Genomic DNA, 17318 nt, shown 5'->3' with positions numbered 1-17318 from the left:
GGAATTCACATGGGAAAAGCTATAAACATAGCAGTGACCCACACCAGAATCCTGATTTCTGGAATAATTAAACTTGTATGAACAAATTGCCATAAACTGTAAACCCTAAAAGCCTATGGTTTATAAGTTTTCCCCTTTTAATGAAAAAGTCTAAACACACAACAAACCACAGGACATTCATATCACTGCTTTGCCCTTGGAAGCATTTTAAATTGAAGCTGATTTATATAAAACCTCTTTATATGAATGTTTCCAAGTTTCATTAGACTTGAAAAAATAAGTACAAGCCTGTAACTTTTATTTAAGATTTTCGCAGGTGGCCTTTGAGGCATGGCAAAGAGGACTATGCTAATCTAGTTAAAGCTCAGCTATACATTCTAGAATGTTTGCTTTTCTCTTTTCACAAAAGAAACTTCTCTCATTTCACAGCAAAAATAAAATTGCGATAGGATTATTATATCTAAATTGCTTTAGACCAAAATTGGCTTTAAATTATGTCACTCTTGGTGTTTTTGATTTGTACTTCCAGAAACAATAGGACATCTTTCTAAAGGATGTCATATGAGGATCCCACTGGCCTCAATCACATCCATTTAGAAGAACAATTGTACCTGTGGTATAGTTCTTCCAGATAGATAGATAGATGATAGAAAGACAGACAAATATAGATGACAGATATAGTGATAGATGGATGCCCTGGTCATATAAACAAAATCGCACATTTTTCATCTCTGGGAGCAGGAGAAAATACATATGTAGTCAACACCTCCCCACCTCCAGCAATAGTAATGGCAAAGGAATGAAGTTCCTGAGACAAAGCACCAGGCTCCGTCACTCATTGTCACTGCTGTTCTATATCTGAGGGCTTAAGCATGTATGATCCGTCTTCTAAAGTCAATCATTAATGATGTTGCACATCTATATAAATAAAACACAAAAGCCATTTCAAATATAATTTACAAGCATGGTTCCACCCAATATCTACCAGAACCCTATGAGATATACAGGGAAGATTTGGTTATTTCCATTTCACAGGCAACACTAAGTCACAGAGACTTGAACTAACTCTCAGGGATTTAACAAAACCTAGAGAGCTGGTTTTTCCTGTGGTCATGTATGGATGTGAGAGTTGGACTGTGAAGAAAGCTGAGTGCTGAAGAATTGATGCTTTTGAACTGTGGTGTTGGAGAAGACTCTTGAGAGTCCCTTGGACTGCAAGGAGATCCAACCAGTCCATTCTGAAGGAGATCAGCCCTGGGATTTCTTTGGAAGGACTGATGCTGAAGCTGAAACTCCAGTACTTTGGCCACCTCATGCGAAGAGCTGACTCATTGGAAAAGACTCTGATGCCGGGAGGGATTGGGGGCAGGAGGAGAAGGGGACGACAGAGGATGAGATGGCTGGATGGCATCACTGACTCGATGGACGTGAGTCTGAGTGAACTCCAGGAGTTGGTGATGGACAGGGAGGCCTGGCGTGCTGCGATTCATGGGGTCACAAAGAGTCGGACACGACTGAGCAGCTGAACTGAACTGAGAGAGCTGGAAGATTTTATTAAATCTCCCTGAGCCTTGATTTTCTCATCTAAAAATGGGGTATAAGAATCATACTTATCTCATGGGGTTATTATGCAAATTGAACTTTAATATATGTGACCCCATATACCACAGCCTGCCAGGTTCCTCTGTCCATGGAGATTCTCCAGGCAAGAATACTGGAATGTGTTGCCATGCCCTCCTCCAGGGGATCTTCCCAAACCAGGGATCAAACCCAAGTCTCTCACATTACACGTGGATTCTTTACTGTCTGAGCCGCCAGGGAAGCCCAAGAATACTGGAGTGGGTAGCCTACCCCTTCTCCAGGGGAACTTCCCAACCCAGGAATCAAACTGGGGTCTCCTGCATTGCAGGCAGATTCTTTACCAGCTGAGCTATCAGGGAAGCCCATATGTAAATAATGCTGCCATACAATATGTTAGCTATTATCTTTGTTATGCAGGTTCTAGAATCGATGCTATTTTTATAATACCTTGCTAACAGTTACAGATTACCTGGTTCCTGTTTCAAGCTGTCAAAAATGTGACCCAGACCTAGTTCTGAATAAAAGGTTAGAGCTGGGAGACCTCGTAGAGTTCTATACAGCCCAACCTTAACGTTTTTAGAGTCCCAAGACCTAGAAAGACCCAAGAACACATGGCTGGTTTGCTGCAGAACTGGGTCTAGCAACTAAGTCTCCTAATTCCTAATTTTCAATCTCTCCATACCAACTAACAGATTTGGTTCAATGTCTCTAGAATCCTTTCCTTACTGCTGAGATTTGGTCTAATCATTATTTGATCTTAAAACTTTTACTCTCCCCAAATGTATCCATCCATAGAACCATTGAGTTTCCCCTGATCTAGCCACCTGGCCTTCAGGCAATCTAAACACTTTGGCTCCTGCTGTGCTTAGCAGTCTGCACACCTAAACAAAGCTGTCTGCCTTCACCTGTGTAAATTTCTCCAGTGCATTCATTTTTTTGAATACGAGGATGCTCAGGCAGAAATTTTTCACAGAAGTGGCTTTTTCCATCCTTGCGAGAATTTTACCTTGCAGATCTAGAAATAAACATAGGCTTTGTCAAATACTGTCTTCGAAAGACTTGACTACCACATTCACGTGTTTTTTTTTTTTTTTTTAAATGCCCAGCCACATATTCTGAAGTGGATTCATGTTAATAAATTTCATGAAGTCATTTGAGCACCTGCAGAAGATTCTAAGCCCCCAACCTTTACCTCTTTCATTTATCAAGGTGTCTGAAGTTCCATCCAAAATGATTTAGACCTTTCTCAGGAGCAGTTCTGTCTTCCAGAGCTCCTTATTAAAGTACAAATGTCCTTCAGAAAGCGACCACCTCGAGACAGCAATTTAGCATGATAAGCTGTCAGCTGGGCTCAAGTCCATGGTCTGTGGGAAATTGATTCAAGCTACAGGGCATCAGTGGGGGCAGGGGATGGGAGGACAAGGGAAAACAGATGGGCTGGGGGTGTCCCTGGAAATAGAAGAAGGGGGGCACAAATTCACTTATAGGAGAGTCACTAAGGACATCGTGGGGGAGAAAAGAGATCAAGCCAAAACATTCTGTTCCTACTTTAAATATTTTGGTGGAGTAGGTGATACCAAGGAGTTAGATTTGCCTAAGAAGGCAGCAGAGGGCTTCCCTGATAGCTCAGTTGGTAAAGAATCCACCTGCAATGCAGCAGACCCCAGTTCAATTCCTGGGTTGGGAACATCCACCGGAGAAGGGACAGGCTACCTACTCCAGTATTCTTGGGCTTCTCGTGGCTCAGCTGGTAAAGAATCCACCTGCAATGCGGGAGACCTGGGTTCAATCCCTGGGTTGGGAAGACCCCCTGGAGAAGAGAAAGGCTATTCATTCCAGTATTCTGGCCTGGAGAATTCCATGGACTGTATAGTCCATGCGGTCATAAAGAGTCAGACACGACTGAGTGACTTACACTTTCACTTTCAAAGGGGCAGCAGACAAGACAATTTTTTGGCAAGGGACCCAGAAACACAGAATCACAGGTCACCAATTCAGCGGGGCTTCAGTACCATGATTTTGAAGCTCTCATTTTAAAAACTGTTAAAGCAGAACAAATTCTTTATTGTCCTCTGTTAATGTCCACAGTATTTCTAGAATAATAAACATCACCAACTTGATGGACTTGAGTTTGAGTAAACTCCGGGAGATGGTGAAGGACAGGGAATCTTGGAGTTTTGCAATCCATGGGGTCACAGAGAGCCAGACACGACTGAGTCACTCACTGAACAACAACCACCTCTATGAGCTGAGAGAGGGAACCATATGGATGAGAACAATTCCCCACTTATTCTGGATACATGTCTAGACTCCCTAAGCCACTTAATGTATATCCTGAGATTCAAGCAGAGAGGTATTTGAAAGTTTATCTTTCCTCATTACAAAAGTGATAACATTTTCATCATGGAAAATGAAGAAGTTGAAACTGATAATAAAATGTCATTTCTCGTCCATCAAACAGGAAAAAACCAAAAAGCCCAATCATACCAAACATTGGTCAGGACACACAGAGAGAGAGACTCTTATATACTGCTTGTTTCAGTCACTTTGACAAAACTTAGTAAAGCTAAAGATGTATATACTTGTAATCCAGAAACTCTACCACTAGCTATTCACCCTATAGAAATTCTCACACTTTTGTACCACAAAACACGTACAAAGATGTTTGTTGTAGTATTTTTGCAACAGAAAAATAATGAAAACCATCATCTCTCTGTTTCTCAGTAGGAAAAGAGATAAGTTGAGGACTAGTATAAAGTAGTTAAAATAAAGAACTGAAAACAAAACAAAACAAAAAATTTAAAGAACTATAAATATCAACATGGATAAATATTAAAAAAAAACTTGTCAAATATTTTTTTAAAGTAAGTTATAAAAGGATATGCACAGTATGATACCGTCTAGTTATAATCTTAACACAAAGTGGAAATTGGCTAGGATACATAGACATGTGGTAAAAATACAAGACATACATAAGAATGCTACATAGCCTACTAAATGGATTAGCTTAGGATGCTAATAAGAAGAAATCTAAAATAATAATGACAAATAAATGACAATTTCATTTCTTTGTCAAACTAAAGCTCAGGTAAACTACTCAAGGTTGAAATGGCAGCTCTGCAAACATGACAACCAGTGTTTTTCTGTGTTATAGTTCCATATTCCTTAACACATAGATGCTGCCTGGTGGCCCAAAATGACAGTCCAACAGGCGCAAAAAAAGGAAGGCAGGGAGATCAACTTCCCCACCCCCTTCCTTTAAGGAATCTCCCAGGAAGTTGTGTATATGACTTCTGCTTTAATTCCATTGGCCAGAATTTAGTCATATAGCAATACCTGGAAAATGTAATATCTGTGGGTGGTGTTAGCGGCAAAGAACCTCCCTGCCCATAAAGGTAGATGTAAGAGATGCAAGTTCGATCCCTGGGTTGGGAAGATCCCCTGGAGAAGGAAATGACAACCCACTTCAGTATTTTTGCCTGGAGAATCCCATGGACAGAGGAGTCTGGCGGGCTACAGTCCACAGTGTCGCAAACGTCAGACACGACTGAAGAAACCTAGCATGCATTCCAAGCAAAAAGGTATCCAACAAAAAATTCTGATCTACTTCTGCAAAGGAAGGTGGGGGAAGAGGTAAGCATGGGACAGAAGCTGCTGTCTGTAATGCAGAATTTCTCGTACATTGTAAAGAGAGATTTGAAGCAAATATGACACTCTAACATCTGCTTCATCTTTGTGATAGGTGCATAAGTGCCAGTTCCATGATTTTCTTAACTTCTCTGATTCTCTGAAATTTTCATACTTCAGATGTTTTAAGGAAAGCATAAAAGATAAACAAAAGTTGGCTTTAGTCCCCCCAAACGTATACATGTCCACATATATTAAGTGAAAGTCACTCAGTCATGTCTTACTCTCTGCAACCCCACAGACTATACAGTCCATGGAATTCTCCAGGACAGAATACTGGAGTGGGTAGTCTTTCCCTTCTCCATAGGATCTTCCCAATCCAGGGATCAAACCCAGGTATCCTGCATTGCAGGCAAATTCTTTACCAGCTGAACCACAAAGGAAGCCCAAGAATACTGGAGTGGGTAGCCTATCCCTTCTCCAGGGGATCTAATATACATTAAAATACCAGCATTAACATTTTGGTGGCTGAGACTTCAGTCTTTCTCCTATACATATTTTTAACCCAATCCTGTCTTTTAATTCTTACATAGTTTGTAAAGCGCTTTTTAATTTATGGTGTCATAAGCATTTCACACATCTTTTAGAATTCTTTTAAGATGTAACATTTAACAACTAACCCTATAATCATAAGGATGTAATATAATTCAATTAACTTCTGTTGTTAAACATTTTAGATGAATTTTATACTTATGGATTTTAAATGTACGTGTTTTATCCCAGTTACTTTGTCTCTAGATGTTATTCATTTGCAGGTAAAAACAATCACTGGGTACAATTCTCCTCCATCTCTGGTTATAATTCTCGGCAGAAGTGATTTTCCTTTTCTGAAGAGTTTTTGTTTCTTAGTGTTCCCATCCAAGTGGCATCTATCTCAAAGTCTTTGGACCGATCTTCTGAGACTCAGCTGAAATCCCCTAAGATTCAGAAGTTCTTCCTGCATGTTTGCCTACCTCTCACAGAACTTCTTTGATTTGTGTGAGTCTTAGTTCACTGGGAGCCCGTAGGCATGAGGGAGGGCCTTTGGCCCCTATGGATGCTTAGAGCCTGCTGTGGTCTGCACTCCCATCTCTGCCAGGCCTGAGCTTCTGTAACGGACTAATCTGATCCCATGACACCACTCCTGCAGGTGAGAGCAGTCTCGAAAAGGCTATTTTGGTACTCTTGGTGAACAGTCCGGGTGCTCATTTTCCTTTAATGCAAAATTCAATTCTATGAGAAGAATAACATCACTCTTTCTCTCTTATCCACTCTCCCATGCATTTTTAGTAACATTCCATTTAAACAATGCACAAAAGATACCTTCCATAGCCCCTCTCATGTGTCACATTTTGTGATACCAGCATCCAAACAGACTTTATAACTTTACCTAGATCTTATCACCATGAACGAGAATTTACTGATGCATTTTCTATCTGATTTCCAAAAATATCATTACTACAAATTCTGAAAAGAATCTATTCAAACAAAATCTGTCCAAGTATCCCCAAATTGATAAATTCGCTCATTCAAGCCTCCTGTAGCTGGTGATCAGAAGGCCTCTTTGGCCAGTCTTTCTCCGTAGGTCCAGCCGTTCAGGCACTTAGAGGGCTCCCTTGCCTGGGGTCCTTCTCTGTTGTTCAGAGCATCAGGCACATAGAGGAGCGCCCGCCCCTGGCTGGGGTCCTACTCTGTAGGTTGGCATGTCAGGCACTTAAAGGGGCACCCTGGGTGGGGTCCTACTCTGTAGTTCAGTGCATCAGGCATTTGATGGGCCAGCCTCTCTATTGTTCAGCTGCTGGTGCTGGCCTGTGGGGTGAGAGAGGCTATGGTGATGGCTCCACCCGCTATGCATAACTCAGCAGTATTGCCTTGCTTCCGTGGCTGCCTGGCTTTCCTCTACAGGCATTTCCCACCACAGTCTCCTCCCTCATATCCCCTCGATTCGTCTCTCTGCAGTCAATAGCAGCCCTCACCCTGGGATTGCTCCATAATCCCGAAACTCCAGCTCCCAGCCACTGCACCTTCCAGGGGACCTGCGTCCCTGTCCAAGGTATGTATGGCTGCAGCAAGCACTTTCTGATTCTCATTCCATTTAGGCTGCCACAGATCAGCTGTTTCACTCTCAGCCTTAAATGTTTCTCCTCTGACTCGACAGTTGCCCCCATGTGGGGATCAGACCCCAGCTTCAGTTCCCCCATCCACCGAGGGCAGGTCCAGTCCTACTGACACTCCTGCTTTCCCCCTCAGCTCCTTCATCCTACAGAGTTTTGCATGGTTCTATATATTCTTTTCCTCTGGTCAGGTACTCCTGTCTGCTCTCAGCTGGTGCAGAGCATGCACTTCTGTGTCTGAAGGCGTATTCCTGATCTATCTGCGGAGAGAGAGGTACTCCATGTCTGCCTACTCCTCTGCCATCTTGTTCTCTCCTCTGATGTTGTTTAGTCACTAAGTTGTAACTGACTCTTCTCTTTTGTGACCCCGTGGACCATAGTCTGCCAGGCTCCCCTGACCATGAGATTTCCCAGGCAAGAATACTGGGCTGGGTTGCCATTTCCTTTTCCAGGGCATCTTCCTGACCCAGGATTGAACCTGGGTCTCCTGCACTGGCAGGTGGATTCTTTACCACTGAGCCACCAGGGAAGGCCCTTTTCCCTGATACTCATATTATTAATCAGGTCCATGAAGAAAAACACATGGATTCCCAGGTTCCACACTAATAACTGCATGGGAACCAGCACTGCTCTCAAGAGCCCAGCTTCTCCATCTAGTTCTTTCCCCAGACATTCACAACTAGCACTCCATTCCCCTCGTTACCTTTGCTCTTTAGGATTCTAACTACACATCCCTCCAATCCCATGCTCAAGGGCTCGTCTTCCAGGAAGACTCCTCTGAGTCCTCTGGCCTCCAGATCTTTGTTTTATTATTACCCACCTCCAGCAAGCACGAGAGTGACGTCTACAAGAATAGTATAGATCATGCTAGAAGTAGGCTTGGCAGATTTGTTTTCAAAAATGGACTGTAAAGAAACCAATGATCAAGATTCAATAAATATTTGTTGAATAAAAGAAAGAATAAATCAATTAGTATGCTTCCAGATTCTCCTTAACAGAGTGCTGAGCACACAGATTTCAGTAAATTGTCAACTGATTTCCTTTTGTGGTACAAAATTATGACTATATCAATAGATTTTCTTAAAAATAAGTGTCACTGTTCTAATATTTAGCTAGATTACTTTTACTTAATATATATTTAGTTAAATATTTAACTACCCTTTTTCATAGATGGTAGTCAGATTCACCCAATTTTGAAGATAATAGATGTAAAACTTCTTTTAAAAAAAGAACCTGTAAGCCAAGTTTCTCAGGAGACTCACTTAGGACAGGACGCATACCACTGGAGCCCAGTTCATCAGGGGAAGACACAGTGACCCTCAAAGTGTCATCTGGCATCCTTTCCCTAGGTGCCAGACACAGCACATTACAAGGTACCCAGAAGTTAAGACATTTCCCAAGTTGCATCCATAGGAAGGTCTACAATCAGATGTTCTCTTCCTTGCCTTATGGGATGATTTGTGTCCCTTCAAAACTCATATGATGAATTTCCAGCCCCCAGCATCTTAGAGATGACAATATCTGGAAACAAGGTCTTTAAAGAGACAATTAAGCTAAAATGAAGTCACTAGAGTGGATCCTAATCTGACATGACAGGTGTTCTTCTCAGAAGAGGAGGTTAACACAGATGTGCACACAGAGGGGGAGACCATGTGAAGACGGGGAGAAAACGGCAATCCATTGATGCAATCCAAGGAGTGTGTGTGCTGTGCGTACTCAGCTGTGCCCAACTCTTGTGCAACCCCATGGACTGTAGCCTGCTAGGCTTCTCTCTCCAAGGAATTTTCTAGGTAAGAATACTGGAATGGATTGCCATCTCCTACTCCAGGGAATCTTCCCGACCCAGGGATCAAACCCATGTCTCTTGCACCTCTGGCATTGACAGGCAGATTCTTTAGCACCGTACCACCTGGGAAACCCAAGGAAAGAGGCTCAGAAAAAAAACCAACCCTGCCAACACCTGGATCTTAGACTTCTTGCTTCTAGAACTGCAAGAACATAAGTTTCTGTTGTTTAAGCCACCCAGCCTGTGGTACTTAATTATAGCAGTTCTAGAAAGTTAATACATCTCCCAAGAAAACTCTTCATATGAATGTCATGCATTCTGCCTCATTATCAATATTATAATTATGAGCTGCTGGAGACTCGCTGACCAGGTTTAAAAATGGTATAGCAGTGACCTTGAAATTGACATACCTACTCAAATCTGCTTAATTGGCTCCTTCTTGTAGAGAGCATCACTGAACAGCAACTCTCTCCTCTCCCTCACCCCTTATTCTCTATCACACCACACTACTATTCACATCATTTATAGCCTAAGTTCTATCCGGGAATTTCTCACTGTTGCCTATCTTCCTAACAAGACTGTAAGCTCCACAAGGGCAGGGAACCCTCTCTGTGTTCCCCATACCTGGCACAGCATCTGCCACTGAGGAACAAATATTTGGTGATTGAGTCTGCTTTTTACTTTCTGCCTCCTCAGTGGGTACAAGTTCCATTTTCGACACATAGATTCAAAAATGGCTTGTTTTTTCCTTTTTGTTTTCAATTTACTCAGCTCTGGAATACCTGGCTGAGAGACCTGGATGAGACTTTTGAGAAGGATGCTAAAGAGAAAGCTGGTGCCTTGCTCAGTGTGCACCAGCCTGCCTGGCAGCAGCAGTTCACCACATTTTAAATGATGGAGGTTTGGCGAGGGAGATGAGCAGGATGGGAGACCCATTAGAGGAATGATACAGCATTCAGAGGAAGGTTAAAAATGAAGTATGTGTTATAAATAATAAAACATGTCCAACTGTGCATATTAAGTTGTAATTCGATCTCTGGCTTCTTCTGACATTGATAACACACTCAAAGCCTCCCCCTCATGGCTTCTGATACCACGAGTGACGAACCCCTCTCACTGGAATTTCTACCTTGTTATTCTGTACAAGCTGTTCTGTATTCTGCATGTGTGAAAAACAGGCGATGAGAGCCACATGGAATGAACTGGACAAGCCCAGATTTTGCTTAGATTGTGTTTAGCCAGTTATGAAGAGATGAAAGTATACTTATAAATGGAACCTGAAAGGGCAATTGGAGCAGGAGTAACTTCTGGGTTCTGGGTGACACCTAGACGTTCAGTCAAGTGTAGAAAATAAATGAAGAGCTCAAGATGTCAGAGGCCAAGCATCCAGGTCATAGAGCTGCAGTTTTCCCCATTCAGTGCTTGTAATAGGGAAGGACAAATCTGGCTCCATATTAGATCTGTCTGTTTTACTTTAATCTTTCCATTCTATTGCTTTTGCTTTCAGTTAAGAATGTTGTCTATAGCATGAAGTATATAGGATAGGCCACAGAGAATAACATGTCTTGTTGGAGGTTTACAGGAATATCACAACCTGACCTATGTGGACAGCTGTAAAAACAAAGGATTCCTGCACCAAGAAATTTGCAAAAACCAACCACACTCCTCTCTCATGTTGCCTTTAAAAAAAACCTTGCTGAAACCCTCTGGGATTTCATGGCACAAGCTACCCATCTCCTTGCATGTCCCTGCAATAAACCTTTCTCTGCTCCAAACTCCAGTGTTTCAGTTTGTTCAGCCTCACTTTGTGTAGACACAAGAGCTTGCATTTGGTAACATACTAACTTGGTGCCCCGCTTATTCTGAAAGAGGAAGTGCCTCCCCCCAGGAGCCAGAGTTTAGGGAGTGCCGCTCAGGTGTCTGGGCAAGCAAGAAGGGGCTGCTCTGAGTTCCACCCGACAGCTTTCAAAACTTCCTTTTAAAACAGCCCTCATGGCAGAAATATCCCTGAATGATTCTCTCCATCTGATCAAGAGCATTCACTTCAATTCTCTTTTGAAAACTAGCCTTGCTGCTATTTGTTCCTCTGTCATCAGGCCTTCAGGTCCAGCTAAAGCCCAGGCCTGGGATCTGACTTGGCCAGGGGCATCTTCACTGCCCTGGAGAATAAAAAAGGGCCCTCCTTCCACCTATTCACCAGACTCCAAGATGCCTCCCAAGCCCCCTCTGGTTCCCACATAGCTGATTTATTCCCTTGGGAGCCTTAGGACATCTGCTGAAGCAACTAAACGTATTGGTCAATTCTACCCCAAAGCACTTCGCTAAATCAGAGGAACAAAATCTCAGCTGCCTAAATATAGCAATGGAGTATTTCTTCCTCCTCTCAACACTCCCATCCGCCCCTCACCGGTCACTTTCACTTTAGAATGTGTTTCATTGAAATCAAGATGAAGGATCATCAAGAACAGGGTCAGGAATTAAAACAGGAAAGGAAGAGTGAGAGAAGAAAGGAAGGAGGCAAACACACACAATCCAGGACGAAAAGCCTGGACAGGTCAGTACACACGTTTCCCATCACTTGGGCCAGCTGGGACCACCGCTCACCCCACAGTGGCTCCTGACACACAGGCAGATGGTTGTGCAGAAGTGTTGCACAGTCAAAGGCAGCCCAGACTGGACATCCTGAAAGCTCAAGGTCAGTCTGTATCCTTCATGCCTCAAAAACAGGAAAATCAGCCTTTCATCTTAGAGTTTTCTACTTTTCAAATAACTCTCATTAAAAAAAAGCAAGGGGATGGGGCTGAAAGTGCACACACAAAAGCTTAACAAGAGTTTATCTTCTGAGTAACGGGGGAGCAGTTGGAATGGAGGGACTTGGACCTTATACATTTTTATAAAAAGTGTTAGGGTAATAAGTAGTTTTCTTCTTCCTTTTGTGCTTTCTATATTTTCCTTAAGAAAGCATTTCCTTCCATAATATTTAAATAAATAAACATTCTTCTAAAGAAGAGGAAAGATGTTTTCACAGGCATGATCACAATATTAACAACCCAGTGAGGTGAGCACAGTAGATGTGGCTCAGGAATCAGGGTCATTCAGATTTGGGTTATGATCCCTCTTTTCACATCAATCCACTGTAGATTGTAAGCAAGAAGTTTAACCTGTACAATGATAATAAAACCCAGTATGTCAAACTCCTAGGAGAATTATAGCGGATATACTATATTAACCCTTATGAAAATGAAGACGTATGAGTAATTGTGGGGCCCTAAATGGGAAACCTTGAAAAAAGAAGGGCTAGCTCTGCGGTTTAGAGCTAAGATGGCGTCTGGCGGAAGAGATGAGGGTGCGGCCCAAGTTGTTAAAACTTTTGATTGGCTCCCTTGATTCCCGTACACGTGGACAGCGCGTGATCACCACAGACTCTTGTTAGAATGAAGCGCATGACGACTTGACCTTTAACGTGATTGGTGCAACTATGGTATATTAAGATTTGACCTTTAACGTGATTGGTCCAACCCTCGCAAAACCCCCTTGCTTGCCTATATAAACCAAGAGTTTGCGGCAGTAAAGCAGAACTGCTGAGATGGAACCCCAATAGCGTGTGGTTGTCTTTTGCTCGGGAGGGGCTGGGTTGGCAGACAGCAGGCTCACCTCTCCTCGGGATCCCTTGGCTTTGCTGAGGGAAGTTCCACTGCCTCTTTCTTTCTGCGGAGCGCCCCTGCAAGTAATTACTCTAATTAGAAGTTATCAACATTATTGTTATTTTTTTTAAGTTAAAAGAGAAATCCTGAACAATACAGCAACACAGATAACAGCTGACTAAACCAAAACCAGACTCGTGTTCATTGTGTGGCCACCGTTTTGCAAGGAGTAAAACAGGACTGCCTATACTGTCAGCCCTGGAGAGTTTCAGATTGGAACAAGGCATCCAGAGCGTGCTCTAGAATCCTCCTCAGAGAGAAACCTTTGTGAGATCTCTACAGAGGTAGACATGGTCTGCCCAGCCCCAAATACTTCCCCATTCAACCCAAAGACCTTTTGGAAAAAATAATGCTGTTTAAAAATACTTGGAAGAAATGGAAGAAATAATACCTGTTTCTGATGGGCAGGGGCTTCCCTGGTGGCTCAGATGGTAAAGAATCTGCCTGCCAATGGAGGAGACCCAGGTCCAATCCCTGGGTCAGGAAGATCCCCTGTAGAAGGGAATGGCAACCCACGCCAGTGTTTTTGCCTGGAGAACTCCATGGACAGAGAAGCCTGGCGGGCTACAGTCCTTGGGGCCACAAAGTGTGAGCAACCACCTGGATGGCAGAGTCAGAGACAAAGATTTGAAGGAAAAAACACTTATGTAGATGTCGATCCCAACACTGACTCCCCATTGAAGATTTTTTAAAATATTTGTTTGGTTACTCATAAAAAGAAGCAACAAAAAAGATAGCTTGCATATTCTCAAGCCCACTCTAATGTGACATCAAAGCAAATCCAAAATTTACTAGTATTGCACTGCACTTCAGGGAACCCTTCATTGTTTTTTAGAGAGTATAAAAGTGAAAGTCACTCAGCTGTATGTGACTCTTTGTGATGTACTGTACAGTCCATGGAATTCTCCAGGCCAGAATACTGGAGTGGGTAGCCATTCCCTTCTCCAGGGGATCTTCCCAACCCAGAGATCGAACTCAGGTCTCCTGCATTGCTGACAGGTTCTTTACCAGCTGAGCCACTAATTTTCTTGAACATCCATTACACCACTTAGATTGAGTGCTAAGTTTTCCGTATTCCAGGTTTTCTAGGTTTTTCTGTTCCAGTCTGGAATAGTTCTCAAAGAGGGTTGACACTGAGAGTGCCAGAAACAGACAGCAGAGGCAGTGTACGAAGTAAGACCTGGCTCTCTCCCTGCAACGAGTGGTGACCTCGGTCTTGGCGTGTTGCTATCCAGCGTACAGAGCACATTCTTGTGCATTATTCCACACCATCCTCTCAACAGTCCAATAAAAAGCTAACATTATTAGCCCCATTTTTCAGCTAAAGAAACTGGAGGCTCAGCAAATTGAAGTGATTTTTCTCAAGGCCATCAGACAAGTAAGGAAAGATATAACTTGAACCCCGTATCTGGCACCTCTCCCACTTCACCTCAAATGTTGTTTGTGCCTCTAATTCCCAAACAGAAAAGAGGTTTCCATTTCACCTCTCTAATGTCCTGGCACCGTGGCCGTCGCCCCCCCTTACACTCTCCCCTCCCAAACTGCAAAAGCTCAGGTAACAAGCCACAGCAGAATGCCCCGACGCTTGCTGGAGCTGTGACAATGCTGACAAAGTTCTTGGCAAGCCCTTCTCTATTCATGATCAGTGGGGCCGTAGCCAGGACAAGCCTTGCTGGCCCTGAGCTGATTTCGGCCATGAACGTGCGCAAGTAATGTACATGTTCGTTTGTACGCTGAGCACAGAGGACAAAATAATTCTGCACCGTGTCCGTTTTTGTGCTGTTAAGGCGTATGGTTCCTTTGCAAGCAAAACAGTAGATCTTTCATTTGCCAGTGACATTCCACAAAGTGCTTATAATTCAGCGTTAGCTTATCAGCCATCCAATCTCCCACTCTAGGGAATGTGTCAACCATCAAAAGGAGTGGAGGAGGTGCGCTGCATCTTAATGGCTTTTATTTCATCAGACTTACTTTCTTAAGGGCATTTAATCAATGAGGACAAGTACTAGGCAGATTTTTAAATAAATGTGTCACTTTAGGTTAATCCACAGCACAGTTGAATGTATTTGTTTATGCAACTCCCAAATATGTCTCTCTGTTGCTCAGCAGAATTGATAATCTGTAAATCAAAACACGCTATAAGTACTTTTAAACTATCCCCTCAAGGAACAACTCTATTTGACCTGCCAGAATGGGAGATGTCCAGAAGTTTCAGGTACAAGGGTGCTGAATGTCAGAGCTACTCAGAATGCTTGAGTGAAACGCCAGTTCCATTTTCAACAAAGCTTTCTATTCATTCTTGCTTCCTTTCTTTCATTAACCAGGTGAATAATGTGATTTTTAAAAATGTATTGGGGATGACAAAGAGGCTGGTAAAAGATGGTAAGTGGGGAAGCAAAAAGGACTGCAGGAATTTTAATTTATTCTTGGGGCTATTATTAAATGCAGGAGTAAATAAAAATTAAAAGTAGACTAGAATGATACTCATGGGACTTGCATCATTTTGCATTGATTATACCAAAATACCGGCTTCTGTTTATTCTCTCTGCTTTTTGCATCTTTAATGTGGCCCAGACAAACAGAGAGGAGTTGTAATTGCATAAACTGAGGTCCCACGCCAAAGAAAAATTGCTTTTGCCATCCGTTATCAGCTATCTCAACTGTCAAAATATGATTGTCACATCGGCTGGAAGTGTATTGGCCAGGCTGTGATGTGAATGCAGTTTTGTTATTTTAGATTGATTTTCTTAATGCTGGCCATAAGCGTGCCCATGTGCAGGCTTGCCAATCTTTTCAGTCCTTTTAACAAAGCTTGAACTGTGTTGACATTTGTCCCCAGGCAGCAGTGTCCATTCAGAGTAGGACCTCTGCTGAGGCTTTTGTTGGAAACAAATAATCTCTTTCTTCTTCCTTTCCTCTTTTTTTTCTTTCCTTTTCTTTAAACAAAGAATGTTTACCAAATAAGATCAAGACTGTATGATCCTTTTGACACTGCAGCTAACGAAAGTTATTAATATTCCAAGGGGTTGCTAGCAAGAATCTATTTAATGGTTTCAGGAATCATTCGAATCCCAGGTGCAGCCTTAACTACAGTTTTTTATAGATAGCAAAGGATATCCAGAGCTATGTGTGTGACATTGCAGAGGACATTGGAGGTTGATAAAAACTCACTGTATTATATATCTCTTTCTCTATTTCTTTACTGATGGCCAAGGAGAAGATGGCATTCTTGAAACTGGGAAGAGTCATTAAACTGCTTGTGAATGACTATCAGAAGAAAAGATGATGTTCTTCATTTCATCTTAACTGAAAATCATGACATTTAAATAAGGACATGTAATCTCTCTGCAGGCCTAGTCAGGGCTCTGCGGGTTTTCCAAATGTTGCTTCTGCTGCCTTAAGGTGCCAGGACCTTGGAGTTTCAAAGACATCCGGGGAGAGAAACCCAGCCCTAAGTGCACCTATAAACATCCATAATAGCCAATTTACAACAGAGTCGAGTCAGAATGGATATTCATGTGCCAGCTTGTAGGACAATTCAGCCCTCAATCCTGAGACAAATTAAATTCATCCTTGTGCATCCTAGTGGTAACGTACAATTAGCTTTCAGAAATGGTCATATATTTTCTCATCCTATAGGAGCCTTTGGAAATTTCAAGGGTAACCTCTCCAGTCCCCTTAATGGTAATCTTAAGTGTATTTCTGCAAAGTTACATAAATCAAACCATTTGGTAAACTGTGTTATAACCTTTTTAAACATATCTCCCTGTTAGCTTTAACATCATTATATCCCATTGTGATGAAAATGGACCCTCTGTATCCAGCGATAATGAAAATAGCTCCTTTATGCAGTTTCTGCATGCAATTATCCAGGCTTTTCTCAGACTCCAGAGAAATCTAAGCTAATTGCATTGGGACTTTCCTACATTTCCATAAATTCTTTGTTAATTTTTCATGAGAAACTGTTATTGCAGTTGCCCTTAAAGTTGCCATTGTATTCAATCACAGAAACAAGTCATTACGGAAACAGGGTGATTTGCCGGTGTTCACCAGACGTGGACTCCTTTTGATCCCTCTATTCTCAGGTAAGGTGGAGTTTTTTCTTCTCAATCTCTCTTTTTTTCTGGATACAAGCTTTTCTTCATCTGACTTTACTCAAAGCTCATCTTAAAGCTGGTCTCTGTGGTACATGACCTTGTCGTGATAGGGTATGAGCTGTGTTTGCTTTATCTGACAGTTGGCTCTGGAATTGCCTTTATACCTACTCATCGACCCCAAAGACAAAGAGCTCTGCTTTAAGTGATAGCAGAGGAACTGAAGAAACCAAGTTTCCTGGGGAATGCTGTGAAACTTCCTCAGCTGTTACCTTTGATTTATTGATTGTTTTGAGCTCAGAGCCACAATTTCTGTAGCTTCCAGTAAGCGCTACCAAAAAACATGTCCAACACACAGAAGAAATTTTCAGAG

At 42.4% G+C, this 17318-nt stretch overlaps 1 long non-coding RNA gene across 1 annotated transcript in view; it reads right to left on the bottom strand.

The window, feature by feature from the left end:
* The window catches only part of LOC132659814 (uncharacterized), a 234482-nt gene that overhangs the window by 201679 nt on the left and 15485 nt on the right, over nt 1–17318 (bottom strand). Inside the window, exon 2 of the long non-coding RNA XR_009600673.1 lies at nt 12802–12868. This is a non-coding gene — a long non-coding RNA (uncharacterized LOC132659814). The remainder of the gene's footprint in view (nt 1–12801; nt 12869–17318) is intronic.

Source organism: Ovis aries, chromosome 5 (assembly GCF_016772045.2).
Source record: "Ovis aries strain OAR_USU_Benz2616 breed Rambouillet chromosome 5, ARS-UI_Ramb_v3.0, whole genome shotgun sequence".
Taxonomy (NCBI): domain Eukaryota; kingdom Metazoa; phylum Chordata; class Mammalia; order Artiodactyla; family Bovidae; genus Ovis; species Ovis aries.
This window is presented reverse-complemented; position numbering and strand designations above follow the sequence as displayed.